Source organism: Pseudophryne corroboree, chromosome 9, assembly GCF_028390025.1.
Source record: "Pseudophryne corroboree isolate aPseCor3 chromosome 9, aPseCor3.hap2, whole genome shotgun sequence".
Lineage (NCBI taxonomy): Eukaryota > Metazoa > Chordata > Amphibia > Anura > Myobatrachidae > Pseudophryne > Pseudophryne corroboree.
This window is the reverse complement of record NC_086452.1, coordinates 354,767,605-354,793,152: the sequence shown is the minus strand read 5'-3', so window position 1 is coordinate 354,793,152 and position 25,548 is coordinate 354,767,605. Positions and strand designations below refer to the sequence as shown.

The 25,548-nt window shown below is 45.8% G+C and overlaps 1 protein-coding gene across 3 annotated transcripts in view; it reads right to left on the bottom strand.

Moving 5' to 3' along the window:
• SFMBT1 (Scm like with four mbt domains 1) overlaps positions 1 to 25,548 on the bottom strand; it is a 355,522-nt gene that overhangs the window by 267,816 nt on the left and 62,158 nt on the right. Inside the window, exon 1 of one of the 3 annotated variants that reach the window (XM_063940695.1) lies at positions 11,400 to 11,453. The exons of 1 other annotated variant lie outside the window; for it this stretch is intronic. The gene's annotated coding sequence lies outside the window, so the exon portion shown is untranslated. Of the gene's footprint in view, positions 1 to 11,132; positions 11,282 to 11,399; positions 11,454 to 25,548 lie in introns of those variants that run through there. One more of the 3 variants, XM_063940694.1, reaches the window with a different exon arrangement.

Genomic DNA, 25,548 nt, shown 5'->3' with positions numbered 1-25,548 from the left:
GTAGTAACTATAATGTTTACACAGAAATGTTTACTTAAACAAAACAAATACATCCATGTCTCAGATAGGTCTACGAAGATTTTCTAAAGTTCCAATATCATGCTCTTCAACTTTTTCAGCCCAGAACTCAAATTAAATAACAGCCATAGTCTAAAATTATTTGTTTTCACTTCCTTCCACACCCCCCCAAATACTGGTAATACTAATAATAAGATTTTAATTACCTACCGGTAAATACTTTTCTCGTAGTCCGTAGAGGATCCTGGGGTCCATATTAGTACCATGGGGTATAGATGGGTCCACCAGGAGCCATTGGCACTTTAAGAGTTTAACAGTGTGGGCTGGCTCCTCCCTCTATGCCCCTCCTACCAGACTCAGTCTAGAAACTGTGCCCGAGGAGACTACATACTTCGAGAGAAGGAAATACACAGATAGTGGCGAGATTCATACCAGCTCACACAACAAGGCAAATCCGGCCAACAGGCCGGAGAACTCAGCAACAGCTGAAACAGTACTGAAACAGGAACAAACACATAACTTACCTAGGAACAAGGTAGTACTGAACCAAATAACTGCAGGATAAAGACGCGCCGGGTGCGTGCCCAGCATCCTCTACGGACTACGAGAAAAAGATTTACCGGAAGGTATTTAAAATCCTATTTTCTCTTACGGCCTAGAGGATGCTGGAGTCCATATTAGTACCATGGGGATGTACCAAAGCTCCCAGAACGGGAGGGAGAGCGCGCAGGCTCCTGCAGAACTGCTTAACCAAACTTGAGGACATCAAAGGCCAAAGTATCGAACTTGTAAAACTTAGCAAACGTGTTTGAACCAGACCAAGTAGCTGCTCAACAAAGCTGTAAGGCAGAGACACACCAGGCAGCCACGCAGGAAGAACCCACCTTACGAGTAGAGTGGGCCTTAACCGATTTTGGACACGGCAATCCTGCCGTATAATAGGCATGCTGGATGGTGAACCTGATCCAGCGAGAAATCGACTGCTTAGAAGCAGGACACCCAATTTTCTTGGGATCAGAGAGGACAAACAAAGTTAGATTTCCTGAGACGAGCAGTCCTCTTCACATAAATCTTCAAAGCCCTCACAACATACAAGGCTTTTGAAGCAATTGAGGAGTCTGTAGCCACTGGCACCACAATAGGTTAGTTGATATGAAAAGCCGACAAAACCTTAGGAAGGAACTGTGGACGAGTCCTGAGTTCCGCCCTATCTTCATGGAAGACTAGATAGGGACTTTTACAGGACAAAGCCCCCAATTCCAACACATGTCGAGCAGAAGCCAAGGCCAACAAAGTTACCGCCTTCCATGTGAGAAACTTGATTTCAGCCTCCTGTAAAGGCTCAAACCAATCCGATTGCAGAACTGCAACATCACATCAAGATCCCATGGTGCCGTTGGCGCCACATAAGGGGGCTGGATGTGCAGAACCCCTTTCAAAAAGGTCTGAACCTCAGGGAGGACAGCCAATTGTTTCTGGAAGAAAATGGATAAGGCCGAAATCTGGACCCTGACAGAGTCCAATCACAGGCCTAAATCCACACCTGCTTGCAGGAAAAGGAGAAACTGTCCAAGTTGAAACTCCACCGCAGGGAACTTCTTGGATTCACACCAAGACACATACTTTTCCAAATACGATGGCAATGTTTAGACGTTACCCCCTTCCTAGCCTGTATCAGGGTAGGAATAACCTCGCTCGGAATACCCTTCCGAGATAAGATCTGGCGCTCAACCGCCATGCCATCAAACAAAGCTATGGTGAGTCTTGATAAGCGAATGGCCCCTGTAGTAGAAGATCCTCCCAAAGAAGCAGAGGCCTTGGATCTTCCAGCAGTAGATCCAGCAGATCCGCGTACCAAGCCCTCCTTGGCCAGTTCGGAGCAATGAGGATTGCCAGAACCCTTGTTCTCTTTACAAGTTGTAGAACTCTTGGGATAAGAGGAAGTGGAGGGAACACATACACTGACGTGAACACCCACGGCATTACTAGTGCGTCCATCACCACTGCCTGTGGGTCTCTCGACCTGGAACAGTACCTCCGAAGCTTCTTGAGGCGGGAGGCCATCATGTCTATGTGAGGAACCCCCCACCAACCGGTTACCTCCTCGCCCCACTCTCCTGGATGGAGATTGTGTCTGCTGAGGAAGTCCGCTTCCCAGTTATCTACTCCCGGAATAAAGATTGCTTACATCGCTACAGCGTGCCTTCCTGCCCAGAGGAGGATCCTTGTCACCTCTGACATTGCAGCCCTGCTCTTCGTTCTGCCTTGTCGGTTTATGTAGGCCACTGTGGTCACATTGTCCGACTGCACCTGAACGGTCCGATCCTGTAGAAAGTGTGCCACTTGAAGAAGGCCGTTGTATACGGCTCTTAGCTCCAGGATGTTTATCGGAAGAAGGGATTCCTGACTTGACCACCTTCCTTGCAAGGTTTCCCCTTGAGCGACTGCTCCCCAACCTCTTAGACTTGCATCCGTGGTTAGAAGGATCCAGTCCTGAACCCCGAACCTTCGGCCCTCCAGAAGGTGAGGTAGTTGCAGCCACCAGAGGAGCAAAATCCTTGTTTTCGGCGACAGATGTATCCTCTGGTGCATATGTGAGATCCCAACCACTGGTCCAAGAGATCCAGTTGAAAGGACAGAGCATGAAACCTTCTGTACTGCAGAGCCTCGTAGGAGGCAACCATCTTCCCCAGAAGGCAGATGCACTGATGAACCGATACCCGGGCCGGCTTCAAGACATCCCGTAGGTTCAGGATCCAACCGTGCTCCTTGAGCAGATGCGTCGTGAGAGCAATGGATCTTAACAACTTCTTCTGGACAATGCCTTGATTAGCAGGTCGTCCAGATACAGAATTATGTTCACCCCCTGCTTGCGGAGAACCATCATCTCTGCCATCACCTTGGTGAAGATCCTCGGTGCTGTGGAGAGACCGAATGGCAGTGCCTAAAACTGATAGTGATCGTCTAACAGTGCAAACCTGAGATAAGCCTGATGCAGGGACCAAATGGGAATGTGGAGGTACGCATCCTTGATGTTCAGGGACACCAGAAACTCCCCATCCGTCAGTCCTGAGATAACTGCTCGCAGAGACTCCATTTTGAATTTGAAGTTCCTGAGATAAGGGTTCAATGATTTCAAGCTTAGAATTGGCCTGACTGAACCATCCGGCTTCGGTACCACAAAAAGGTTCAAATAGTAACCTTTGTTCAACTGATGAGGTGGAACTGGAACAATGACCTCCGACAATACAAATTTTCGGATAGCATCCAGTAAAATAGCTCTGCCTGCCGGCTAAGCCGGCAAGCCTGATTTGAAGAATCAGTGAGGTTGGAGAGTTTGAAACTTCAGCCTGTACCCCCGGGACACAATATCCTGTATCCAGGCCGGACGACACCCACACGTGGCTGAAATGCCGGAGTCTCGCACCCACCTGACCTACTTCCAGGCTGTGCGGTCTCCCGTCATGCTGAGGACTTTGAGGCACCAGAAGCAGGCTTCTGGTCCTGGGAACCTGCGGTAGCAGGCTTTTTGGATTTGGCACAACCACCTCTAAATAAGGTGTGAGAGCGCTTGTTCTTTCTAGTCCTAGTGGGCCGAACAGACTGTGTGGTGTTGGGAGAAAAAGGCTTCTTCATAGCCGGTGCAGCTGAGGGGAGAAAAGGAGACTTACCCACTGTAGCTGTGGAAATCCACACATCCAGCGCCTCCCCAAACAGAGTCTGACCTGTATAGGGTAGGCTCTCCACACTTTTCCTGGATTCCGCGTCCGCAGACCATTGGCGTAGCCAGAGACCCCTGCGAGCCGAGACGCACATGGAGGAGATCCCCGCAGCCATGGAACCCAGATCCTTCATGGACTCCACCAGAAACCCTGCAGAATCCTGTATGTTACGTAAAAACAAATCAACGTCACCTTTATCCATCGTAGTCAACTCCTCCTGCAGAGTGATTGACCACTTTGCTATTGCTTTTGAAATCCATGCACAGGCAATAGTAGGCCGCAGTATCGCCCCTGAAGCAGTGTATATGGATTTGAGCGTAGCATCCACCTTGCGATCCGCCGGGTCTTTCAACGCGGTAGATCCCGGGACAGGCAAAACCACTTGTTTTGACAGCCTGGAAACAGAGGCGTCAACTATAGGCGGGGACTCCCATTTTTTTCTATCGTCCTCCGGGAAGGGAAAAGCAACCAGAACCCTTTTAGGGATCTGGAATTTTTTTCTCCGGGTTTTCCCAGGCCTTTTCAAAAATGGCATTTAATTCCTTAGAAGCAGGGAAGGTGAGAGGGGCTTTCTTACAGTCTGTGAAAAAAGCCTCCTCAACCTGCTCAGGAGGTGTGTCAGAAATATTTAACACATCCCGCATGGCCTCAATCATCAACTGCACCCCCTTAGCAAGTGATGCCGTCCCCTTGACACATCCCCATCACCGTATGCTGTGTCAGAATCGGTATCCATGTCATCCTGCGTAATTTGCGCAAGAGCACGTTTGTGAGAATGTACCACAGGGGGCCCCGGGGGAGCAGTATCGGACCATACTGCCATAGAGGACTGCAATACCCGAGTTGCATGCTCAGTCCTTGCAACCCTTTCAGAAATCTGAGAAACAGCCCCCCTAAGAGAGGCTAACCACTCCGGTTCCCTAGCCGGGATCTGCACTACAACAGTGCAATCCTGATTACATGGGATGGGATCTTCCTGAGAAGATCTATCCTCTGCAGCATATGAGAGAGTCTCTAGACATAGTTGCTTGCACACCCCACATACACACAGGGTACAGGACAGAGTTTCCCCACCAAGAATGGCAGAGAGACACAGAGATTGGAGCCAACCCACACACAGCGCTATACAGGTATAGGGAGACCCTTAACCAGCGCTGACTGTGTCCCTTAATAGATGACACAGTCTATACACAGTCTCCCCTCCCTTCTACAACCCCCTGGTACCGTACAGATAGCTGGAGTTGCTCTGGAGGGACTGATCTTCACAGGCAGCGTGTCTGCAGGCAGGAAAACGGCGCTGAACGCTGCTGGGTCCGCTCTGAGGAGAAGCTCCGCCCCCTTAATGGCACCGTCTTCCCGCTCTTCCAAGATTATACTGGCCTGAGGATTTTCTGGTGGCTGAGATCCGAGGACCCCGACAGGCTTTCTGGTCAGTGTAGGGTTAAGGCGCCGGCTCAGGGCGCCCCTCACCATGTACCGCCGAGCCCCCGGAGCGCAGTCAGTACTGCGCTCCCTACCCTGTAGGTGCCATCTTCACATTGGCTCCCCGCTTGGCAGGGAGCCGATGACTCACTCGCCACACTTCAGCTCTGCAAGGGGGTGGCGGCATGCTGCCGGGGTGAGCGTTCCCCTGCTGCGAGGAGCGATCTATCCCCTCTGGAGCTCAGTGTCCAGTCAGCGGAGACAGTGGCTCAGACCCCGCAGGGCGGACACTGCTCCCCACCTCAGTCCCTCGATGCAGGGAGGCTGTTGCCAGCAGCCTCCCTGTAAAATAACAAACTCTAAAAAAAACTTTTACTAAAGAAGCTCTGTAGAGCTCCCCTAGCTGTGACCCGCTCCTCCGGGCACATAAACTGAGTCTTGTAGGAGGGGCATAGAGGGAGGAGCCAGCCCACACTGTTAAACTCTTAAAGTGCCAATGGCTCCTGGTAGACCCGTCTATACCCCATGGTACTAATATGGACCCCAGCATCCTCTAGGACATAAGAGAAATTATATTCACAATGATGCCAATTACAGCAAGGACAACAGAAGACACATTTGGCTAAGTCCCAAACATATATAAATATTATTTGACCAGTTTCCATGTAGATCCCACTGCCCTCCTGCTACACTGTAACATACTGAAGGTCATAGTATATTATAGCACTAGCTTCTATGGGTAGAACTAAATCATGAATTTTCATCCATTAATTTTAGTTAGAAACATCTGGGAATCTGTTTTGGAACCCAGGATTCAGAGTGCAGTGTATAGAGCACATCCCAAAACATGCCTGCATGCTGAATTACACTTGTTTATGATGAGGCATGGGGTGGGCTGGGGGAAACTTATGCAGAGGAGTGATCTTGTTTTCCCTCACACTGAAGAGAAGACTCTTCAGATATAAGTATCAAGACACATTCAGGGTTTATCTAACTACCTATAAAACCTAGGCAAGTGCAGTTATTAAATAACCCTTCTATGTCCATAAGATAACACAGAAGGAGCTATCCTTATACTGTATATCCCTAAATGAAATAATTAAATCTTGTAGCCCACATGGCTCAGTATCAAACAGAGAAAGCATGCTTCTTACCTACCAAAAAAGGGATGCGTTTATGTGACCGGCGGGGTCACAATACTGACACCATGCCGACCAACAGGGACTATTCCCACTCGTGGGTGTCCACGACACCCATAGAGTGGGAATAGAACCTGTGGCGAGAGCAGCGAGCCAACGAGCCCACTGCATGGTGAGCACTGCAAGCCCGCAAGGGGCTTTGTTGCGCTCCCGCCGTTGGTATACCGAACCCCCATAAAAAGGTGTATCCAAAAGAGATAACCAGCTCTCTTGCCTATCAATTCCCATACGATCACAAATAAAACAAATTAAATCTTGCATGAAATCCAGTCTTGTTTACTGAACCATAATCTTTTATTTCTCCAAGCAAAATATTTAAATCGTAGGTGTCTAGTATATGGTTTATATGGATTGAATCTTATGGGGAAGATTCTATTAGTCGCGGGTTGAGTCACATTATTATTATTTATTTATATGGCACCACAAGGGTTTCGCAGCATCTAAGAAGGGGTCTAATTCAGACCTGGTTGCGGCAGCGTACGTAGACTGAAGCCCTGTGCTGTGTGCGCACGCGCAGCAGCCGCACTGCGCATGCACACACAGTGAGAAAGGATGGCATCTCACTTGTGTGATCGCCTCTGCCTGATTGACAGGCAGAGGTGGTCGCCGGGTGTGTCAGCTGCATTTTTCGGGGGCAATCTGGACAACGCAGGAGTGGCCGGAACGTTTGCAGGGCAGCTGCGTGATGTTACACGCAGCCGCTGCGACACTAAACATGGTGGGTAGCCGCCTGCCTTAGCCGGAAGACGATGGGGGGGGAGCAGGACCCAGCATGCGGGGCAGATACGTCCTGTGCTGGGCGTCCCCCCGCATATCAGAGAATTTTCGCACATCTACAATCAGGTCTGAATTAGGCCCAAAGTACATAAATAAATGAGTCAAACAGGCAACCAACGACTTACAGTACAAGACAATGGGGGTATCCAATTACTAATAACCACAGGTAATTGTATCGCTGGGAGCTATCCTATTAACTCTGATGCGGTGCGCTCCTCCCCCTGATGCTGGCACTTATCGCGGATTATGCTTCAAGTACAGGCCTGCGAGCAGTCCCGAAGAAGCAGTTAGCGCTCATTTCTCCTTGCTCCTCCAGAGAGTCTGTAATTGATTAGCTCTGGGCATTTACCCACGGGAACAAATCGCAGCTAACCGATTCTGACTATTAGGGGCTGATAGTAGAGTAGAGTAAGTGGTGTGTCAGTCTGCATAGTGTATTGTGAGATTTCACTGTACGCATGCTCAGAAAGCAAAGGCATATGCCCAATTGTAGGCCTTCATACATCTGACATGACTCTCCCTACGGACAGGATGTACTAACTGATATTGCCAGCCATCGCAAAGATGCTAAGTGCATATGCACTTACATATGCGATTAGCATTGCAAAGGACAGCTCTTCTGATAAGAGCTGTCCTTTGCGATCTCTGGCGGACCCTGTACTTCCGAGTTTATGACCCGGAAGTCGTTCTGCGCATGCGCAGAGTGACGGGGAGGCCGCGGGGCATGCTTGGAGGGATTTGATTGAAACCCTCACACCTGTGCTATGGAGAGAACTCTATAGGCTTCTATGGGGTAACGCCGGCGAAAGCAGACGGTGCCCCGGCGGCCATAGTTAGTACATTCGTAAAATGCAGTAAATGGGGGTTTTACTGCATTTTCCATTTAGTACTAATGTTGGAACTGTGTAAGCCTTTTCCTGATGAAGATTCATATTTTTTAATCAAAACGTCAAGATATTGTGTGGCTACTTTGAATAAACTGATGACGACTTAAGTGAACCCGATCTGATCATTATTGGAGAGTGCATCTATTACATACATTATATATATATATATATATATATATATATATATATATATATAAAATTTTCTTTTTTTTTTTCTTTTTCTTTAAAGGTAATCTCCCAGGGTGGGGTAGATGGGTTATGAAGACCTGTGTTAAAAATCCCAGAAGCTATGATTTTGTTCAATCTATTTCACAGCGGGAATAATAATTTTTTACATATCTCTCCCTGTTATGTACTAACAACTTAGGCAGGGACAGCGCTTCTGCTAAATCTCTATCCCTGCGAAACACTCCCTGGCACATTGTAGTAGCCTTTCATGCTTCTGAAATACTCCTCCACCTTGGCTAACACAGTGCACAGTGTCAGGTTCTGAAGCTCCACTGCGCCAGCCAGAGGCTACACGGAAGAAATTGCAGGATCCTTCTCGCACAAAAATGCCTTCACAGGCATAAAACAGCTACTGCCATCTGAAACTCTACGCTTTTCTGAATTTAGGGCTTAATTCATATTTTACGCAATGGCCAATTTATCAGTCAACGGATTGATTATCGGCAAACTGCATGTGCTGCGATCAAAGTGCGAGGGTGCAGCTGCGTTCCCGCTCGCACTGAGAACATTGGCGCACAGTGATTGACAGGAAGTGACTGCTTGAAGGCGTTAACAGGGAGTTAAAGGGGAGTTGTGCTGTGTGCTAAGCAATCTAGGTTAGCACAGATCGCTCAGCACACATCGCTATAAGGGGGGTACTGACGGGAGAGATGTGTGCTGAGCGAGCTTAACACAGACTGCTCAGCACACATCTCTCCCCCCGCTCAGCACAGCGCAATGTGCTGAGTGAGGGGGAAGAAGGACGGGGGCCCGCTCACTTCACACAGCGGTGAAGTGAGCGACCCGCTAGATTGAGCCTGCATGCAGGCTCAATCTTTCACCGGTGTTAGCGATGCGCGGCCCTATCGCTAGGCAGCATACACACGGCAGATCCGTGCTTAAAATCTAAGCAATCTAGTCAGATTGCTTAGATTTTAAACACGGATCGCTCTGTGTATACCCCCCTATACACACAGTGATGTGTGCTGAGCAATCTGTGCTAACCAGTGTTCTTATGCACATGCTAGGCGATCTAACTAGATCTTGCCTGCATGTGCTAAAGATCTGAGTGGGCAATAGCAACGCGCCGGACCGCGCATCGCCATCACTATGGGGTGTACACACGGAGCAATCCGTGCTTAATTTCTAAGCAATCTAGACAGATCGCTTAGAAAATAGGCAAAAATCGCCCCATGTGTATGCCCCATATGTTTCAATACATATTGTGTAATGTGTACGCAATTGCTATTGAGTTTGTGAGGAGTCTGGTGGGTGTCTCTTTGTATTCCTGGGCGGCAGTTTCACTTGCTAACATTGGCAGCTCAGTAGCCTAGAGAATCGCAATTGCATTTACGTACAAACATGAATTAGGCCCTTGGTACATAAGTGTCGGACTGCAGTCATCACGGAGAGTAATGGGGACTCTGTCTGTAATTCTAGTTATCCTTTTGTATTATATTTCGGTGACATTGACAGATTCTTGCATAATTTTATGAAAAACAGACTTAATAGACCAATACATTTTCCTGTACTTATATGCTAACTGCAAGTTATTTATTTGTATTACAATACTGCACAAGTGGAAGCAAATGAAATGAAATAATTACAACCTTATTTTATTTTTTACTTTTTTTAAAGATGCTTCTGGGGATCTACCCTGAACAGATTTACTTTCTTTTTTTCTTTTTTTTTGGTTTGCTTAGTGACTCACAGATTAAGAATCTCTAACCAAAGAAGCAAAACCTTACTGTGTCTATAAGTAATATAAAGTTGTATCATTCAAAAGCATTGATCATATAACATAATATATATATATATATATATATATATATATATATATATATATACATACATACACACACATATATATACACACACACAGTAGATATTATATTTATTTTTCAATTGTACTTCTTTGTCTTCTGATACTAGTCTGCACCTGCGTTTCTTTCCTTTTGAAGATAGATAGATAGATAGATAGATAGATAGATAGATAGATAGATAAGAATGTGACAGGCGGAGTGTATAAATAAATATTTAGCTCACAAAAATAACAGATAACTAAAACTTTTTAACAATTTAAGAAAAATGATAACTGAAATTTGGATGGTTACATAATGATCATGTAGGAAAAATGACAGTGGAAGCTAGGTTTGAATACAGGATACAAAAACACAAAATCAAGCTAAAATACTACAATCCAGCAGTGGAGGGGTTACAGACAGTGTCATGAAAACTGACACTGTATTTTCATTAAGTAGATCGCTACATTAGAGACTACAATTTTGTGCTTAAATATGCTGATTTTTTTTCTTTTTCTAGTTAAGATTGCCAATAACAGGCTATATAAGACAGACAGTGGGGGCACACTTCAGAAGACATGAGAAAATGCAACTACAATATGAAACAAATCAGACTGTGAAGGACTCAATGGAAATTTCTCCCCATATCCTCAACAATATCCCAATATTCCTGTGACCAACACTCACACACACACACACACACACACACACACACACACACGATGGCCAGTAGCTGCTGACTTTGCATGAAGTTGTTGATCTCTATAGGTTTTTTTATTAGTATATTGTGTTTTGTTTTTTTTGTAAGGCTATAGAGAAAGTAAGAGCAGAAGAGAGTAAGAGGGCAATGCCAGCACCCAGGCACACATTACCGGGTATAATGGTGTATAGAAATAACCATGCACTGCTAAAGTGCAGCTAGCTGGCCCCCTCCCATACTCACACATATACACAACATCCTCCTACAGGAATACATTGTTGCAAACTTGGGAAGCTCTTAAAAAAGCCGACAGCCTATAGAAAGCGGAGAAAACCCCCTCAGCAGGTAGCTCAGACTCTCCCCTGTCTAAGGACACCCGTTGCAGAGCTTTTCCTTACCCGTACGGACTTTTTCCAGGCTGATTTGCTTGGCCCGGTGCGCTGCTCTCTCTTCCCTCTGCTTCTCAGCTATTCACCCCCCGCCGCTGCTCACTGCCTCATTCCAATATGGCCCAGAGGCTGCCACTGCGCATGCGCGCTGCTCCCCTCGCTCACTCTCTGCTTTCTCTTATATTGTGTGTGGGGTTTTTGTTTTTGTTTTTGTTAGGGCATTTTTTCGCTCTTCCTCCACCCACTTTGTTTTAGCTTTATTTTTAGACTCTTTACCTTCAGCTCTGTCCCCCTCCATCAGCATGTTGATGAGTTGCACTTTTCGCTGTGTTTTCATGTCATGCCATTGACTAGTAAGGTGCTTGCAAGTCTCTTTTATAATCACAGGAAGTGCAGAGAATTCCCATATTCCACCCAAAATCCCCACTCATAATCCACCTCACGAATCATAACCTCCCCCAAATCCAGTAATAATAAATAATAACGTTACAGGTTGTGTGTCAGCAATGTCTCACTAATGGGGAATATTGTTACATTACTACTAGATTTCCTGTAAACCAGGCGTCTGTGCATTAGTAGTCCAAGGTACAGATAATTTCTAGGCAGGGACAATATTGCACCCCCTTTCTAGACAGAAGTTTCAGCCAGGGTTTAGGGTGATTTTCTGTACTGGTAATGGCTGTCATTCCTCCATAACAACAGCTTGCTTATAATATTAGCCTGTGTGTAATATGTTCAGCAATGAAAACATTAATTAAGGTCATCCAAAAAAAATAGTTAATGCTGACAGGATCTTTAGAAATATAAACACGAATTTCATTTATCTGATTTTTGTTGATCTATAGGTATAGTTAAGTATTATAATTATGAATGATATAGTGATATCTCTAGTCTGTAGATTCTGCCATAACAGACATATCATATGGCAACATTTCTGGTAAGTCTCGGAGCATATGTGACGTTTAGTTATATTTCTGTTTATTATGATTGACTATTCCTATGTTCCTTGCACCTCAGGAACGCTTTTCAAAATGGCTCGTCTTTAAGTAGATGAGCCCCTCTTTTGAAGTTATCCTATAGAATGACTGACATATTGGGTAAGTGTTGTGTATGAAAAACATGGATATGAAATTGCTTAGTGTTCTGTTATATACAGCTCATACCCTCCAACTGTACCTTTTTGGCCGGTACAATACCGTTTTTTTATGGTCTGTACCGGCCAAAAAGGGCTTTGTACTGATTTTTTGCGCACTAAATCTCCATAGAAAGTATAGGAAAGGGGGGGTGGCCATGCCCCTTTGCCTGTGACCACGCCCCTTTCCTAATTTGTACCGGTTTTCGAGTGTTCAATGGCCCTCATTCCGAGTTGATCGGTCGCAAGGCGAATTTAGCAGAGTTACACACGCTAAGCCGCCGCCTACTGGGAGTGAATCTTAGCTTCTTAAAATTGCGACCGATGTATTCGCAATATTGCGATTACTAACTACTTAGCAGTTTCAGAGTAGCTTCAGACTTACTCTGCCTGTGCGATCATTTCAGTGCTTGTCGTTCCTGGTTGACGTCACAAACACACCCAGCGTTCGCCCAGGCACTCCCACCGTTTCCCCGGCCACTCCTGCGTTTTTTCCGGAAACGGTAGCGTTTTCAGCCACACGCCCCTGAAACGCCGTGTTTCCGCCCAGTAACACCCATTTCCTGTCAATCACATTACGATCGCCGGAGCGATGAAAAAGCCGTGAGTAAAATTACTTTCTTCATAGTAAAGTTACTTGGCGCAGTCGCAGTGCGAACATTGCGCATGCGTACTAAGCGGATTTTCACTGCGATGCGATGAAAAATACCGAGCGAACAACTCGGAATGAGGGCCAATGTTGGAGGGTATGTATAGCTATACATATAAATGGTCATCTTATTTCCTCATAGTATTGAAATAACACCTCCAGCGCTCAAACAATATTGCTGCATCATACTACGGCCTTATGGTGCACGACTATAAACAAAAATAAAACCTACAGAAACAAATTATTACAGGCAGTATTTTTGGAAAGTATAGTACAGGGCTTCCTTACCTATGAATCAGGGTGAAGAAGATTGGTGGCCATGCTACTTCTTTTTCAAATAATGGGGTCAATCCAGTTAGGAGGGAGAAACTCGCGACCGTGGTTCAGCGCAGCTACACCCGCACTGTATGGCAGCCCAAACTCACAGAAGATGCAAACACTTTTGAGCAAATTTGGGCTGTGAAGGGTGTGAGTTCAGGTGCCGTTGCCGGCGTTGAAACGCCGCATCAAAGGGCAACTCACCCCTCACACCTAATTGGATTGGCCCCAATATACTAATAATTTATTATTATTATTATTATTATTATTATTAATTAATAATAATAATAAATCCCCATTTTTTTGTTCATTATATTTAGTAACAACTAACGATCCGGCTTTGTATGTGGGCAATTTTTTAACCAAGGTCTTATAAGATTTCCTAGTGGATGACATTAGTAATTTTTCTTCCTGACGTCAACATGAAAAGATTTCGTTTTGACGTGACACGCGAAAGATCACATAAAGTTGTACATAAGCAAGCTCATATATACTCTTATGTAGCCCATAAACTTGTGCGATATGGCATACAATCCTTCGACTTCAACCGCATCTGTGAGCTAAATCAAAGGATTGTATGCACGTTTTAGGTACCATGCGACGCGATGCGTAGGCACGCCGGTCGAATGTCCCATTGCAAGATAGTAAGTGCTGCACTTAATATTTATCACATCACAGTGTGATTGCATGTGTTTTTAAAAACACATGCAATATATCTCACTGCGATGTGCACCTGCCGGGAGCGGCTTGAGGCGCTCCCACTCGGTGGTGACGTGCCATCATGTGATTACCATGTGCTCTATCGCATGAATGCAAGGCAATCACTTTGGCAGTTCAGGTGCGATGCCCTGCGATGTCGCATCGCAGGGCATCGCACAAGTGTATGGGCACCATTAGACCCACCAGCCGCCCATGCACCTCCGATTGTCCCCTCCTCCCGTCTTCTGCCAGTTTGTCCTTCATCTTTTGACTTCCCTTCCTAATGACTTTAGCTGAAACGTATAGAAAAATGTAAAATGGAGAAAAACATTCTATATTAATGTTACTTTGAGAAAATAAGTTTTTCACATAAATAAAATAGGAATGGGGGAAAAAGTGTATAACTGACATTTTAGTAAACAGGGCTTATATATTTTTTTCTGGAGAAACCAGATAATACACATCAATCTCTACATAGTGGGTTATCCAATTAGCTCGAATGCCGTTTCGGCCGATAAAAACAGCCTGTTATCGCGATTAATTATCGATGGTCATTATCGCGGTATCCAGTTAGAGACCAGTAAATGGATACCCCCCATTGTATAAAATAAAGTCCATCGTTGTGATATATCGTTAACGGTTTAGACAGTGTAAGCAAAGAAAATGATTGGACAGCCTTTTTTCTTTGACTTGCTTCACTAAAATCGTCACTGCCCAGCTCCCTTTTGTCATAGATTAATGTTTAATAAACCTAAACCTACCTCGACAAATGCTCTATAGAGTTATTCAAACCGCATCAAAATACGTCCAGTGGTTCTCAAGATCAGCTCGGACAGAAAGACAGACGTCTACTGGGATCTCTATTTTATACTTTGTAGAGATAATAATACAATCATTTTAGATGGTAGTAATTAAATTACACATTTTATTTTAAAATTATCAGTGTGCCATAAAACTGATTCACAGGGGATACGGTCATTAGGTCGACAGCACTTAGGTCGACAGTCATTAGGTCGACCTGTATTGCTCGACATGCATTAGGTCGACATGGTCAATAGGTCGGCATGTAATAGGTCGACAGGGCAAAAGGTCGACATGAGTTTTCCACTTTTTTAAACATTTTTTTAATTTTTTCATATTTTACGATCCACGCGGGACTACAATTGGAAATGGTAACCTGTGCCGAGCGCAGAGGTAGCGGAGCGAGTCACCTTACCCCGCGAGCCATGCGAGGGGACTCGGTGCATTCATTGGGATTCCCCGTCACTTTACAAAGAAAACGACACCAAAAACAAACAAAAGACTTGTGTCGACCTTTTTCCATGTAGACCCAGTACATATCGACCTATTGACCATATCAACCTACTGCATATCAACCAATAGTGGTCGACCTGATGACCTAAGTGTTGTCGACCTAATGACCCATTCCCAATTCACAGATATACCTCTCATTATTGTATTGCAATTAAAAGTTATTACTGCTGAAACAGAATTAATTAAAGAATGAAGGTTTTGCATGTTGTGCCCATGCTTCAGTGTTGTTACTGGTTTGTACTAGAGTTGATAGGCCAAAGTCTCATAAACAGGATGAGCATACAAAATGGCTGCCTCTAAGGGGCAAAATACTGCCCTGACATCACTGCCCTAAAACTAATCCCCACAGTCATATATACGAGATTAACAATAAACATAAAATATAATTTATTGGACTTCCCAATAAGGTGCTGTTACACACGGTGAGATTTTTTTCTTTCGATTTTGACTATATAGTCAAAATCGAAAGAAAAGTTAGTGCAAATCGCAAGGTGTTATGCCACTTGCGATCCCGATTCGATCCCGATGCGCGGTCCCGCCAGGTCGGTATCGCAAGAAAAGATAGACTGTGCAGGCAAGTCAATCCTTGCTAGATCGGGGTACTATCTAGTTCATCTCACATGTCAATGACATCTCACATAAGCCAAAATCTCACATAAGCCAAAATCGTAAGCACACATAGTCCATATCTCAAGAAAAGTTAGTCAAAATCGGTGGTGCTGGGCTCCGGGGAGTTCAGGGGAAATCGCAAAGTGAAAATTGGGCATAGCAAGGATCTCACCGTGTGTACACACCATTAGATTTATTTTATTTTCCAGCACACAGTATGTCCTTTATAACTATACGTGTTTGCTCGGGAAATAGGGAGGACACTTTAAAATACCTATTTCCTTTAAACAGTCAACTTTCAACAATGATTTTTAGACAAAGTGTTATCTGTGGTAAATTACAGTGTTTTATGGGTATGTTAATATGAAAGCACAGGGAATGTAATGTGTTTCAAATAAACAAACCAACTTCTCATTTTCTGTTGCTCCAGTGCCACATATTGCACAAAGCTGTAATTTTCTGGGGTGGCAGAACACGAGGAACATAATGTGTTCTGTGCAGTATCCAATTTCTAGTTAGAGGATGATTTTTAAACTTTTGTATCAAAATAAATATGCTCCATTTTCATCTTTAATGGAATATCTTCTGGACAAGTTAAAATGCAAAAAACTAATTTAACTAAAGCAACTTCTCTTTCTTAGCTAAACTGTAATACAGCTGCCGCCAGCTGGGTGCTCTGTTGTGTTGAACTTTCTTGAAGACGGGGCAATGCCAATAAGGAAGTAAAATGTTTGAATTATGGGTATATACACTTATGTCCTCATTTTACAAGTAGAACTGTCAATATACCTTGTTCTCATTAAAATATGCACCAATTTATGGTAAACAGAATGGGCAGTATCCAATTAGCCGTGATAGTGCTGCAGTTGCGAGAAACGGGTGTTTTCCATTTTTTTTTACCCCTATCCGATTACCTTGTGCAAAAAACACCCATTTTTATGCGAACATATATAAGTCCCGCAAAAAAGCTGTATATCTATGTATTTTCACTGCACTTTTCATGTAAAAAAATGGTCACTTATCAGGGATTTGGCTTTGCCTGCCTGAGGCAGGCAAAACCAATTCCTGTTACGTGTGGGCATTGGGGTATACGCGCTGGTTATCGGGGCTAATTCAGGCTCTATCAGGATTGCCCCCGGCAATCATTTAGCTGCGGTAAATTACCATGCCTAATTAGATACTGCCCAATCTGTTGATTTTTTTGTTGTCTGTGGTAACCTGCAGGTTGAGTCACTAAATATTTTAATGCCTCCTATAGACATCTCCAGTACACCATAATTTATTATAATTTATATTATAAGCTACTGTCTTAAAGATAGTCAAAGTACAGGTTGAGTATCCCTTATCCAAAATGCTTGGGACCAGAGATATTTTGGATATGGGATTTTTCCGTATTTTGGAATAATTGCATACCATAATGTGATATCATGGTTATGGGACCTAAATCTAAGCACAGAATGCATTTATGTTTCATATACAACTTATACACACAGCCTGAAGATAATTTTAGCCAATATTTTTTATAATTTTGTACATTAAACAAAGTGTGTGTACATTCACACAATTCATTTATGTTTCATATACACCTTATACACACAGCCTGAAGGACATTTAATAAAATATTTTTAATAACTTTGTGTATTAAACAAAGTTTGTGTACATTGAGCCATCAAAAAACAAAGGTTTCACTATCTCACTCTCATTCAAAAAAGTCTGTATTTCGGAATATTCCGTATTTCGGAATATTTGGATATGGGATACTCAACCTGTATAAGGTGTTTTTTTATTCAAACTGGCCTAACATAACACATTGGAGGGGGGACACCAGCAGGGTGTTCGAGAGAGGAGAGGCCACTTAAATATCGAAGCCCTGACGGGATCAGTAGGATATCCCGACTGTCGGGATACCGGCAGTCAGGGGACCAACGCCAGGATCCAGACAGCCGGCATACCGGTGATGAGCGCAGCGTGTCCCCACGCGGGCTCGCCACGTTTTGGGCCCAGTGGGTGACCTTAGGACGCCACAGGGTTATATTCTCCCTCGGGTGGTGTGGGTATTTTACCGGGTGTAGAGATTCCGGCGTCGGTGTTGGAGCCTGTTGGTGCCTCGGATCAAGATCCTACTCTACACCCCAATGTTATTCCCTGTGGAATACAGTGTACCTCGCAGAAAGAGATTTAACAAAGGTAAGTTCTTACCATAAATCTCCTTTTTTCCCTTGCTGAAACGCCTTATACTAACTTAAGATAGCCATGATACTGGTCACTATTGACTGAAGGCTTATCCTGTTGTACACTGCTCCATTTCTGTACTTTTCTGGCTTTATATAACTTGTTACTGTACATGTTTTGTTATAGAAAAATAATAAAAACTATGTTTCAGGGGAAGGGGAAATAGAATACATAGCATAAGGTGCCCTTTGTAGTCCCATCACACGCTGCCTTTAGTGTTAATAAGGCAGCATGGGGTCATTTACACAGGATGCACAGCTCCCTCTCACAGTGGCATAATCAGGAAAGAAACCCAGGTGTGGGCAGGGAGAGGATTGGTGTCAGATACCATAGGGGAGAAGGGGTTGATGTCGGGCACTTGGAGACCTTACCTTCTGGTGCTGCCAATGACATTTCTCTACTAAGGGCACTTATTGCAGAGTATGGAACACCTTGCAGAGTATGGTAGATTCACACCACACTTGCCGACTTTCTAGTTGCCACCTTCGGGAGGGACAGCCAGCTCTTCCCAACAGGGGGTGTGGCATCAGGATAGATGGGCGGTGTGGGGGCATGGAGGTGCAGTCGGGTCATCGTGACCCCGACCCCCACTATACAATGCCCAGATTACCGACATTGTAGACTGGGGGCAGGGCTATGATGACGCGATTCAGCGCAAACTGCGTCAATGCCCTACCCACTTTGACTAGGTAAGCGGGTGGCTGGGACAGGGCTGGATTTGGTGTGGGCAGACTCTGTAACCAGGGGGCCGGGAGTGAAACACAATTTTTGGGACTCTCCTGGCTGTTCTGGGAGGGTGGGCAAGTATAATTCACACACCTGTGAGTCTTTATGGGGCTCATTACAGACAAGATATTTCAAGATTTTTTTAAATAGAGTGGTATAGCAGACAACAAAATATTTGGCCACTTTTTATTAATGGTTGTAAAATGATAGCCAGCAAGTGTTTTTCATCAAATTTAAGTCCTTTCCAGCATTTTGGGATACAGAAAAAATGTTTATATAGTAATTTTTCAGTAATTTTTTTACTCAAGTTTGTAAAAAGTTTTTGAGCTATTTAGAGAAATTCACCTTTAAATGAGCATGTTTTTATTGGGCAAATTATGCTATTTAAACCACTCCTAGTGCGTGATTATTCATTGGGAGAGGTGCACCAGGGGTTATGAACATTGGGGGTGATTCAGACCTAATTGCACGCAAGCTTTTTATTGCAGTTCTGCGATCAGGTAGTTGCCGCCTACAGGGGGAGGGGGTAGTTGATGTGCAGGGTTGTAAACGCTTGTGCAGAGAGCTGCACAAACAAAAGTTTGTGCAGTCTCTGCACAGCTCAGGACTTACTCAGCTGCAGCGATGATCCGGCCAGGAGGTGACGTCAGGAATCCTCCCTCCAAACGGCTGGACACGTCTGCGTTCTCCCGGACACACCTTAAAAACCAGCCACCCACAAACTTCCTCTTCCTGTCAACAGGACTGCCATCAGAAATTATGGGGCCGGGATTGACAAAATAGACAGGGCCCCTCCCTCCCAAAAAAAATATTCTGCCGCTCTCCTCCACCCCTATGTGATGTCATACATTGTGACATTACATAAAGGAGGAGTGTTGCGGAGATAAGGCTTGTTTTAAGAAGTCCTCCTTGTACATCAGACTGCTGTTGATTCACAGACTGGTGCAGCTCTATCGGTATTGGCGGTAGGAGCCAGGCCCCCCACCCCTCTACAAGGGCCTGGGACACCAGTCCCCACAGTCCCCCCCTGATGGATGCCCTGCCTTTCAATCTTCTTGCGATCGCTGGTGTGATCGCTTTCTTCGTAAAATCCATCACTGTCCGGCTATCCCCATCTCCGGCGGCCAGCGCGCCTGCGGTGCAGACGCATGTGCAGTTCAGACCCGATTGCACCGCTGCAAAAAAAAGCTAGCGTGCAATTGGGTCTGAATGACCCTCTATGGGCCTTATTCAAGTTTGTTAGCAAACCAAAAAAGCACACTAATGGGCTTAACCATGTTGCACTGCAGGTGGGGCAGAAGTAACATGTGCAGAGAGAGTTAGATTTGGGTGGGGTGCGTTCAAACTGAAATCTAAATTGCAGTGTAAAAATAATGCAGTCAGTATTACCCTGCACAGAAATAGTATAACCCACCCAAATCTAACTCTCTCTGCTCATGTTACATCTGCCCCACCTGCAGTGCAACATGGTTTTGCCTATTATTGTGCTTTATTGGTTTGCTAAGAAACCTGAATATGCCATGTCCCAAAATGTTTTCTGTAAAACAGAGGCGTAGCTATGCCAATGGGGGCCCCACAGCACAATCACCATGGGGCCCCCCTGGCTGACTGCTGAGACTGCCCCCCTCTTCCCCCCGTGGACTACGCACAAACACAGAAGTTTCCCCCTTCCCCCGGAACCCACCCTGCGGATTGCTCATGGGGACACTCTTCCCCCGTGAACTAAGCAAAGACCCCAGTTCCAGCATGACGGCACTCACCATTTGTGCCCCGCTGCCTGCTTTTAATTTCTCAGCAGTGTACTGCTCCGCTCTCGGTCCCCGCCGGCTCAGTCTCGTCTCTCCTTACTGACGCTGGGAGGAGGCGTGGCCACGGTCCGGGGATGTCTCTGCAGGCTCAGCCACGCTTCCTACCAGCATCAGTTAGGACTGAGGAGACGGAGACGGCCGCCAGAGCAGCAGCACACTGCTGAGAAATAAAAGCAATGGGGCTCAACAACTAGGTGCAAGAGGAGGGCCGGGCCCCTGAGGCTGCCTGGGCCCCGTAGCAGCAGCACCTCCTGCACCTATTGTAGCTACGCCCTTGCTGTAAAATATTTTCCTTACCTTTACACCTGCTCAGGAGGGTGCACAAAAGAAATCTAATTTCCTCTTAAAAAGCAATGTGAGTTTGTAACTGAATTGCAAGTCAAATTCATATTGGGGGTATTCAATTGTTTGAAAAGTCGGTTGGGTGTCTGTTTTTTTCCTGTCTATTAGATAGGAAAAAACAGACACCCAACCGACTTTTCAAACATTTGAATTACCCCCCAGTGTTAGTTTGCCAGTGAACAGCTTTCAGGTCCCAACTTGCACTTAGAGATGTAGCCACTCTCATCTAGGCTGCTATCACGGATGGCGTGGTTAATGTGCCCGTGAATGAATGTGCGCGTGCGTTCGCACGCACACGCCCATTCATTCATATGGTATAATGCCGGCTGTAATTAGTCGCAGCACAACGTGTACTGCAGCCTACCACGATGCGTATGCCTTTGTGTACGCATTGTGGCAACGATGAGGATGGCTACATCTGTAATTGCTTTGATCACCTAGCTGCTGAGTTTGTACTGTGAGAGTAAAGGTTAGGCATTCACATTGATGAGTGCACGGCAGGACTATCCAGATACTCCGCTGCAACACTAAGGTATCATCAGATGCACGTGCATTGGGTCTCCTCCCAAACAATGATCTTCTGGGATTTTATCATGCAAAACTGAATACTATGGTGACAGCAGGTCAGGACAGATCATCAGCCAACCTGACAATATGAAATATATAGATTAGTCACCCTGTCATGCAGCTTTGAAAAATACGAAGTAACATTGAGAGTACAGCCTGAGACAGCAACACATTACTTGTTATTTATTTTATCACCATTTATTTATATAGTACCAGCCAGGGCCGGTTCTTGCTCTTGTTGCGCCCCGGGCAAAACTATAGGGGCGTGGTCAGTTACGCCCCCATTTGTGCCCCCTGTAGCGCCGCTGGAAGAGAATAAAAAAAAAAAGTATACTTACTATCCCAGTTCCTGATTCCAGACCGCTGCAGACAGCCGCTGGCTCCGCTCCTCTCCTCGGATCAGCATAGACACTAGAGGTCAATTATGACCCTTAGCATCTGTGCCACAATGCTGTGCGGTGCGACGTCATCGCGCACCGCACAGCAAAGGTCCCCTCCACGAAGGGAAACTAGACGCGTAGCGTCTGGTTCCCTTCAGAGCGGGGGACCAGCAGGGGGGGGGGGGGGGGCACAGCAGCGGGGAGCACAGTGGCGGATCTTGCCCGTGGCAAGATCCGCTACTGGTGCCGGCATATTCTACAGTTTTACTTACATCTGGGAACAAACACAGTAATAAAGTATGGGTCCTGGTGGTGGTAAAGCTCCCTTTTCTTCTTCCCCTAAATGTTCCTTCTGCGACCCATCATCAAAGTAAAATAATCAAACATATTGTATAAGCCGTCACCTGCCATATTTTGGTTTACTGGAAACAATCTCTCACTCCTACTACAGAAGCTATTAAAACCACTTAACTGACGATTTTTCACTTCAAAAGTGTTAACAACATTGTTTTGTATTTATTTTATTTAATAATGTTGAAAAATATATTTTTTAAAATATTTAAACATTATATTATGCACATCTGCAGAACGGATCTCCTCGTCAAAAAAGGGGGGACAGGGTGGGACGACGCAGTTGCATGAAATCTGACCATGCTAGTTAAGTGGTTTAAGCCCAGGCTCTGGTACATGTACCAAATGGAATTCATGATGTCTTTCTTCATGAGGAAGGTTTATAAACCTTGGGCCTCATTTCACCTTCTCCATGTACTCTTTTCCTGGTAACCAACTATTCTCCCCTGTCCTTCATCTGTCACCTTGGATCCCATCCTTTCCAACGCCACCTTCCCCAACATGCAGGGTCGACCCGAGCCTAATTTTTTTGGTAAGTGAGAATATATTCTGGCACCCCTTAGTGGAATATATAGGGGCGTGGTTTCATGGGGATGAGGCTTGGTCACAGAATAGTACCAATTCACATTACACCTCACAGCAGCGTCAGTTATCATATTACACTGCACAGTAGCGGTCATAGTTGCCTACCCTCCCTCATTCTGCAGGAGACTCCCTGAAATAGTAACAATCTCCCTAACTCTGTTATGATTCCAGCACTCCTGACCGGAGGAGATTTTATGACAAGGACCAGAGCGCTGGAATGGAATGCAGGTAACGGGAGCAGGGAAGACTAGTTGCCCCTGGCGCCCTAACTCTATTGTCTCACCCGTGCTATCGGAAATCCCCTGCGAGACTATGGTTTCTTGAGCCCCTGGCAGCCACGTTTGAAGGGCGGATTATGTCTGCCCAACTCCGGTGCCCCCCGGTCTTAGTGAGAGACAAAGGGAAATCCGAGGCAGGATGATAACAAGAGGACCTCTGACTGACAACAGGCCAGGGGCAACAAGCTAACTAACAAAAACAGAAGTATGTGCGGAAACCCGCCAGGGAAAAGGACAACCAAAATCCACTTGTCCAATACTCCTACCCAGCACCGCCGGATACCAGAGTGGACCTGTGGAAGCGGAACCCTCCGCAGAATGCTCCAAAACACAAATAATAAATAATAAAGCGGACAAGCCGCAACACACGGCAAGGCCGCGACTCACGAACACCACTGGATGTTATATGGTGATTAGTCAGGACTCCAGGAATAAGATGACAAACTTCCGAGCTCAGGACTTCCGAATACTGGAATGACCGGATACAGCAAGACTGGAACAGACTCTCAGCAAACAGAAACAGCATGCAGGAAGCTATTACCGGCGTCTGTGAGAAGCCCTGGGAGTGTATTTAACAAGGAGTCCTCCAATCAGCTGCCAAAAGGCTGATTAGAATAAATGCCATGCAGCTGCCTTGCTGCATGGCCAGAGAGCAGGAGAATACATTAACTCTTAAAACCTAGCAACGGGGAACACGGTCCGCCAGTGGCGTCCCCGTTGCTAGGGTCCGTGCGGCTCAGCGCGCCCGGCGTCCAGCGTTGCCAGGGAGCCGGCGGCTGTCCGCGTACGGCGTCCCTGGTTGCTAGGCGCCGGGCCGCACCGACGAGCGGACCCCGGCGCCTAACAGTACCCCCCCCTTGAGGAGGGGTCAAGGAACCCCTAAAGCCAGGCTTCCAATGAAACTCCCGAAAAAATGCCCTCTTGACCCTTGGGGCATGAAGATCCTTATCCAGGACCCAGGACCTTTCCTCTGGACCATAACCTTTCCAGTGAACCAGAAAATAAAGCCGGCCCCTGGACAACTTGGAATCGAGAACCTTCTCCACCAGGAACTCCTGTTGTCCCTGTACATCCACTGGAGATCTTCCCTGAGAGATCTTTCGAGGAAATTTATTGGAAGAAATGTATGGCTTCAACAGGGAGCAATGAAACGTATTACCAATCCGAAGAGATTTTGGTAAACGTAACCGGAAAGCAACTGGGTTAACTTTTTTAATGATATGAAATGGTCCAATAAATTTGGGTCCCAACCTAGCTGAAGATTGTCGAAGTCTAATGTTACGAGTCGACAACCATACCCTATCTCCCACCTTAAAATTGCAAGGACGTCGGAGCCGGTCAGAAAATTTTTTTCTCACGAAAGGCCGCTTTTCTGAGAGCAAGGTGCACTTTTTTCCAAATGGCTCTGAGATGGGAGGTTAAGGTTAGCGAGGAAACTGAGGAATGTTGAAAAAAAGAATTAGCTCTGGGGTGAAAACCAAAAACTGAAAAGAATGGAGACACGTTGGTGGAGGAATGACAAGAATTATTGTAAGCAAACTCCGCTAATGGAAGAAACTCGGACCAATCATTCTGGAGTTTGGCTGAGTACAAACGCAAATACTGTTTCAATGATTGGTTAACTCGCTCGGTTTGCCCGTTGGACTGTGGGTGGTAACCAGATGTTAATGACAATCTCATCTTTAATGAAGCACAAAAACACTTCCAGAATTGTGCAACGAATTGTGGACCCCGATCAGAAACAATATCAGTGGGCAACCCATGAAGTCTGAAAATATGGCGGAGAAACAACACTGCCAATCCTTGGGCAGATGGCAGTCGGGGAAGGGCAATGAAATGAGCCATCTTGCTAAAACGGTCTACTACCACCCAAATGACTCTGCATCCAGCTGAAAGGGGAAGGTCCACCACAAAATCCATGGAAATATGAGACCATGGCCTGAGAGGGACATTCAAGGGCATAAGTTGCCCGATAGGCAAGGAACGGGGAACCTTATGCTGTGCACAAACCTGACATGAAGAAACAAACTCCTTAACGTCTTTAGAAAGACCAGGCCACCATACTGAGCGGGAGACTAACTCCAATGTCTTAGAGATCCCTGGATGCCCGGAAACTTTGTTATCATGGAACTCAGTCAAAACATTAGTGTCACGATCCGGGTATCTGGACGCCATTTCTTACCCATCAGATGCCTCCTAAGGCTGGCTCAGCGCTCCAGGACCGGATCCCATCTGTTATCCTGATGTGTACATTCCTGTATCCTCTCCTGTCACTCTGGGACGCTGTCACAGTAAACGCCATATTACACCTGGCATGGCGTCTCCCGCGGCCTCCGCCGCCGTCCCTGAACTTCTGCATGCAGAGTGTCTGAGTGGCGATTACGTCAGCCGCGGCCTCCGCTGTGTCCGCGTGGTTGGATGTGCATCTGTCAGCC